This window comes from Rattus rattus, chromosome 10 (assembly GCF_011064425.1).
Source record: "Rattus rattus isolate New Zealand chromosome 10, Rrattus_CSIRO_v1, whole genome shotgun sequence".
NCBI lineage: Eukaryota > Metazoa > Chordata > Mammalia > Rodentia > Muridae > Rattus > Rattus rattus.
In genome coordinates this window covers 80,756,781-80,763,011 of record NC_046163.1, presented here as the reverse complement: position 1 = coordinate 80,763,011, position 6,231 = coordinate 80,756,781, and the positions used below count along the sequence as shown (strand labels likewise).

Here is a 6,231-nt window from a genome sequence, read left to right as displayed (position 1 = left end):
TAAATTATTCAAAGGACCTAGAAGCGGGAACTTGAAATAAATGAATCATTTAAATAAATCCATGACGGTTTCGTCACTTTCTCCTTGCCTGTGATTAAGACTTGTCTGAACAAACACTAGTACTTTTAATTGAAGTGTAAGAGGAGGAAGATGAAATACAGGAAAGATAGAACTACTAGGTTCATTTGGAAAGAAAGATTGCTCATTTTAGAGAACAGAGTGAGCCTTCAAAAAGTGCTTGCAATGGGGAAATTTAAACATTTCCTTTTAACTAGACAAGCAGTATCATGTGCTAATTATTCAAAATGAATACAGAATTTGCTGCACCGCTACACTTTATGAAATAATTGAGCTCCACTATATCCTGAAATAAAACTGTGAATTAATTTCTGTAAATTCATGTATAATTCAAATGGAGATTGCTATGAAGCCTCTAGAATCGTCACATAAATATTTCTTGGTTAACTAATTGCTAACCACTACAAAGAAGGGTAAATACACTGGACTCATTACATTCCTGAGCTGCTCAAATGAATAAATAACATGATTCTTAAATGTCTCTAATCATGTAAGTACATCACTGAGTATGGACCATAAAATATCTTGATCAATTTTTATATGTATCCTCAATAAACAAAAGAACGTTGTACACATAGCACGTGTTTTATGTAGGATAAATTGTACATCTAATTTTCTCTTAAGAATTGAGATCCAACATTTTGGGGAGGGTTCAGGGACCTTTTTTTAATAATTATAAGAAAATTTGAAAATAATCCTGTTTTTCAAAACTTATTTAAACACTTAAGTAAAGAGCTGGAGAGATAACTTAACTAGAAAAGTGTATGCCATTCAAAAGAGCTGATCTCATTTAGATCTACCAAATCCTCTCACATATCTGGGCACATGGATTCAGATTAATAACTCCAGCAATGGAAAAAGGTGAAATGAAAGCAGAAGATGCCTGGCAGCTCACTGGTGTGCTAAGGTATCCCGTTTAGTGAAACTCTAGGTCCATGAGAAAACCTGTCCCAAAGGTAGAAGCACCTAAGGAATGACACTCAATTTTGTCCATTTGTCCCAACAAGCAAACTCACATATACTATGTGTACTCTTAAACATTGATGTGAAATGTATACTACACATACAATTCTGGCATGTGTTCCTGCCCTGGACTCTACCTTTCTGATGAGTAAAATAAATAGGGTGAAAGGATCATTAATCTTTCTTACTGAGCATTTAATAGATATGAAGAAAATCTTGAAACTTATTATCTAAACATCAGATAATATGTTGTGCTTTTTGTTGGATTAATTTTCCCAAAATTTATGTTTTGAAAATTTAACCTTTAGTATAAAAAAACCCCATCCGCCCTCAAAAAAAAAAAAAAAAAGAAATCCTGAATGTGGTTATAGTTTATAAATCACTTAAAAATACAGATAATTGGGTTGGGGATTTGGCTCAGTGGTAGAGCGCTTGCCTAGGAAGCGCAAGGTCCTGGGTTCGGTCCCCAGCCCCGGAAAAAAAAATACAGATAATTTTACCAACAAATATATAAAGTTATTCATACCATCTCAGTCTTACAAGCTTTGGGCTATTTATGAATATGTGAGAAATTATAAGTAATATCTACTTTTGACTCTCAAAGGCAGAAAGATCTATTCTTTCCTGCTCTGTACCTTGGATAATCATAAGGATCAAAGGTGACATTGGGAGCTGTGTGGTGTGTGGAACAGTAGCCTTCCACTGAGTCCACCACTCCTTCCCACAAGAAGCCTCTGTATGGCATCGTCCTCAAGATAATAGAGAAGAAGAAACTTTCCTTGGAAGACCTGCTGAGTCCCTACTATCTCTTTGAGAAGGATGGTTCTAGTAACAAGGTTGCCTTCTCATGTTGAACATGTCTCAGAAATGTGGTTCTAGAATTGCTACTGATGGGAACCCCAATATCTACTTCCTTATCCTGAAGATGTTCTATATGTTTAACCCCCTCACATCTAACATGCCTCAGCTTTACAGTAGGGTGAATATCACCCTATCAAGAAGCAGGTAGGAATTTTGGTAGGAATTGCACTGAATCTGTAGATTGCTTTTGGCAAAATGGCCATCTTTATTATATTAATCCTCCCAATACATGAGCGTTGGAGACATTTCCATCTTCTAAGGTCTTCCTCAATTTCTTTTCTTCAGAGACTTGAAGTTTTTTTCATACAGATCTTTCATTTGCTTGGTTAAAGTTACACCAAGATATTTTATACTATTTGGGACAATTGTGAACGGAGTGATTTCCATAATTTCTTTCTCAGTCTGTTTATCCTTTGGGTAGAGGAAGGCTACTGATTTGTTTGAGTTAATAGTATACCTTAACACTTTGCTGAAGTTGTTTATCAGCTTAAGTAGTTCTCTGGAGGAGCTTTTGGGGGAGTGATATTTTGATCTCTTCCCTTCCAATCTGTATCCCTTTGACCTCTTTATGCTGTCTGATAGCTCTGGCTAGGACGTCGAGTACTATATTGAATAAGTAGGGAGAGAGTGGGCAACCTTGTCTAGTCCCTTACTTTAGTGGGATTGCTTCAAGTTTCTCTCCATTTTGTTTAATATTACCTACTGGTTTGCTATATACAGCATTTATTATGTTTAGATATTGGCCTTGAATTCCTTACGTTTACAGGACTTTTATTATGAAGGAGTGTTGAATTTTGTCAAATGCTTTGTAAGGATCTAATGAAATCATCATGTGACTCTTATCTTTGAGTTTGTTTATATAGTGGATTACATTGATGGATTTCTGAATATTAAACAATTCCTGCATCCCTGGGATGAAGCCTATTAGTTCATGATGGACGATCCTTTTGATGTGTTCTTGGATTCAATTTGCAAGAATTTTATTGAGTATTTTTCATCAATATTAATAAGGGAAATTGGTTTAAAGTTCTCTTTCTTTGTTGGGTCTTTGTGTGGTTTTGGTATAAGTGTAATTGTAGCTTCATAGAAGGAATTTGGTAGTGCTCCATCTGTTTTAATTTTGTGGAATACTTTGGATAGTTTTGGTATAGGTTCTTCTATGAATGTCTGATGGAATTCTGAATTAAACCCATCTGGTCATTGGCTGTTTTTGTTTGGGAGACTTTTAATAACTGCTTGTATTTCTTTAGGAGTTATGGGGTTGTTTAGATGGTCCATTTGTTCCTGATTTAATTTTGGTACCTGTATCTCTCTAGAAAATTGTTCATATCTTCCAGACTTTGCAGTTTTGTTGAATATATCCTTCTATAGTATAATCTGAAGAATTTTTTTTTAATTTCTTCAAATTCTGTTGTTATGTCTCACTTTTCAGTTCTGATTTTCTAAATTTGCATACACAGTCTGTGCCCTCTGGTTAGTATAGTTAATGGTTTTTCTATCTTGTTGATTTTCTCAAAGAACCAGCTCCAGATTTGTTGATTCTTTGTATAGTACTTTTCATTTCTACTTGGTTGATTTCAGCCCTGAGTTTGATTATTTTCTGTCTTCTACTTCTCTTGGCTTTATTTATTTATTTTTGTTCTAGAGCTTTTAGGTGTGCTGCCCAGTTGCTGACATATGCTCTCTCCCGTTTCTTTCTGCAGGCACTCAGATCTATGAGTTTTCCTCTTAGCACAGCTTTCATTGTGTCCCATACATTTGGGTATGTTGTATCTTCATTTTCATTAAATTCCAAGAACTCTTTAATTTCTTTCTTTATTTCCTCCCTGATCAAGTTGTCATTGAGTTCATCATTGTTCACCTTCCATGTATATGTGTGCTTTCTGTCATTATTGTTGTTATTGAAGACCAGTCTTAGTCCGTAGTGATCTGATAGGATGGATGGGATTATTTCTATCTTCTTGTATCTGTTGAGGCCTGTTTTATGACCTATTATATGCTCAATTTTGCAGAAGGTACCATGAGGTGCCGAGACAAAGTGTATCCTTTTGTTATATGATGGAATGTTCTATAAATATCTGTTAATTCCATTTGGTTCATAACTTTTGTTAGTTTCTCAATGTCTCTGTTTAATTTCTGTTTTCATCATCTGTCCATTGATGAGAGTAGTAAAGAAATATATCTAATAAAAAAAAGGAAAAAGAAAAAGTAGGTAGACTTTTCTGAGCTGGTGGCCAAGGCCTAGCCTCTCCTTGAATACTAGATTACTACTGCAGAGCTGAAGCAGATTGTGGAGCAGAAACTGTCCTGTGGTGGCCTAGCCTATTGCCTGCTTGTGAACCTTTTCCCAGTACTCTTCAACAACCTAGATTCCTGCAGTGTCTGTAGTATCCATCACTTTTCCACCAAGTGGAATTTAGAGTCACTGCTCCTCCAGCTCATCTGGAACTAGATTGGTATGTGCAAGTCTATTACCCTCTGTGAAGGACACAGCTGTGTGGCCCGCTAAGTACTTGAGACCTCTGAGTGACTTCTGATTCTTCTTTGCCCAGCAGGAAATGAAAGACAGAAAGACAGATGGCCAAGCTGTCAACTTCTTTCATGCAAACCAACTGGATGGTGGTCACCTTCTGGTCAAAGACTAATAGGAAGCTGTCTCTGGATCTCAGTAACACCATTGTCAGGAAACATATTGTAGATACCATGGCCTCACAGAGATCCTTGATGAATCCTCCTCACGTGAGTTCACTGTGTTCCTGCTGCACTAGCTTTTCCCAAAATTGTTTGACCACCAAAAGTACAACTGCTCTGTTGATGGTGGCAAACCGGGGCTGGATCTCGAGAGGTTGAAGATCATCCCCAAGTTCATAGAGATCTACTTTCCTGAACTGAAAGAAGAGAGTCCTGAGGGCAGCAGTATGCCCAGTACATAAGTCATGAGCTGGAGGGCCTGCGCCTGGAGGGAGGCAATAAGCGTGAGGCACCACAGGTAGCCTGCTAGGGCTCCTCTATCCCTCCAGTGGATATCACAGTGGTCAAGGTAGTGACAAACATCTAACTTGAAGCAGTGCAACAGAAAGGTCAGTGGCCTGACTAGCACTCCAAGACGATCTGGCTAGTGCCCATTAACTTTGACAAGCTGGATATTCCACAGCTTGATTTTGAGGTGTCAGGCTCAGACTGCCTTCCGAGTAAGGAGCCACTGCCCAACATCTGTGAGATCAGCCTGTCCATTGGCAACTTTGCCTCCCATCTCCTACACCACTTGTTCCCATACAAATTGACTCACTAGAAAACCTGCACAAGCAGTACAGCTGCAGCAGCTTCCTGGAGAAGAAACAACTAGACCTGCCTGCATCAGGATGGTCCACCACTGTCTGCAGTTATTCTCTCTGTGAGCCAAGATCAATGGCATATAGACCCTGGAGGTCATGAGAATTCTGAGCTAGGGTTGCTGGTACAGGGAATCAGAGTAGCCATGGAGCTCATACCAGAAATGGCAAAAGACTCATGTTCCTTGTCTTGAGTGCTCAGACTTAGAAACTTATGCAATAAACAAGTGATTCTTAGAGGAGATTAAAGGGACCCTGCTGCCTCCTGAAAGGAGCAACAAAGAATTATTGAAAATACCCTTGGCCAAGTTTGTGGTTCCTTTACCTAACTTTCTGTCCCCTTCTTTTTACCTGATGTCTGACAGGGTAGTAGTTGAGATCTTGTCCCAGAACCTGTCATTGGGCAACTTCACCACCCTGTTCTTCCCTGATTCCACTTTAGAATCTTCGACTATAGAACAACCACTCGAGGGCTTGCAACAAAAAATAGCAGGGCCAAGGATGCTGAGGCTCATCTGCCAATATGTGGAAGCTGTCTATCCCATGGAGAAGATGGAAAAGGTGTGGCGCTGTAAATGTATACCAAGATTTGATGAACGACAATGTCACTGCCCCAAAAGGAAAGAGTGCTACATCCTCAAATATGTCAAGAAAACAAGCAGATAAATGACACTGGAGCTAGGCAGAGACTTGGGTCACCACAAACAGAACAATGGGTGTCCTTGGGGTTAAAGGCAGACAGACACATTATGTCAGTGGGGAGAGATTTCCTACCTTTGCACATGCAAAAATGTATGCAGCTGTAAGAGAGAAGCCCTAAATTTGGACTCTCATATTTACGATGTTGTTCTGTGTTGCCTGGTGGCACATCCAGAATATGGGGGGAGTGCCCTACCTCTGAAATCAGAGTATTAATAATGTGTGGTCCCTTCACAGCTAGGCTGTCCTCTGTAAAAATTCAAAATTCAGGTTTATTCTAGTTGTGGTAGCCCACACC

At 38.8% G+C, this 6,231-nt stretch overlaps 1 pseudogene; it reads left to right on the top strand.

Annotated features, from left to right (window-relative positions):
- The first annotated feature begins 1,897 nt into the window (after window positions 1-1,897).
- On the top strand, window positions 1,898-5,900 carry LOC116910952 (annotated as a pseudogene).
- Window positions 5,901-6,231: the final 331 nt, after the last annotated feature.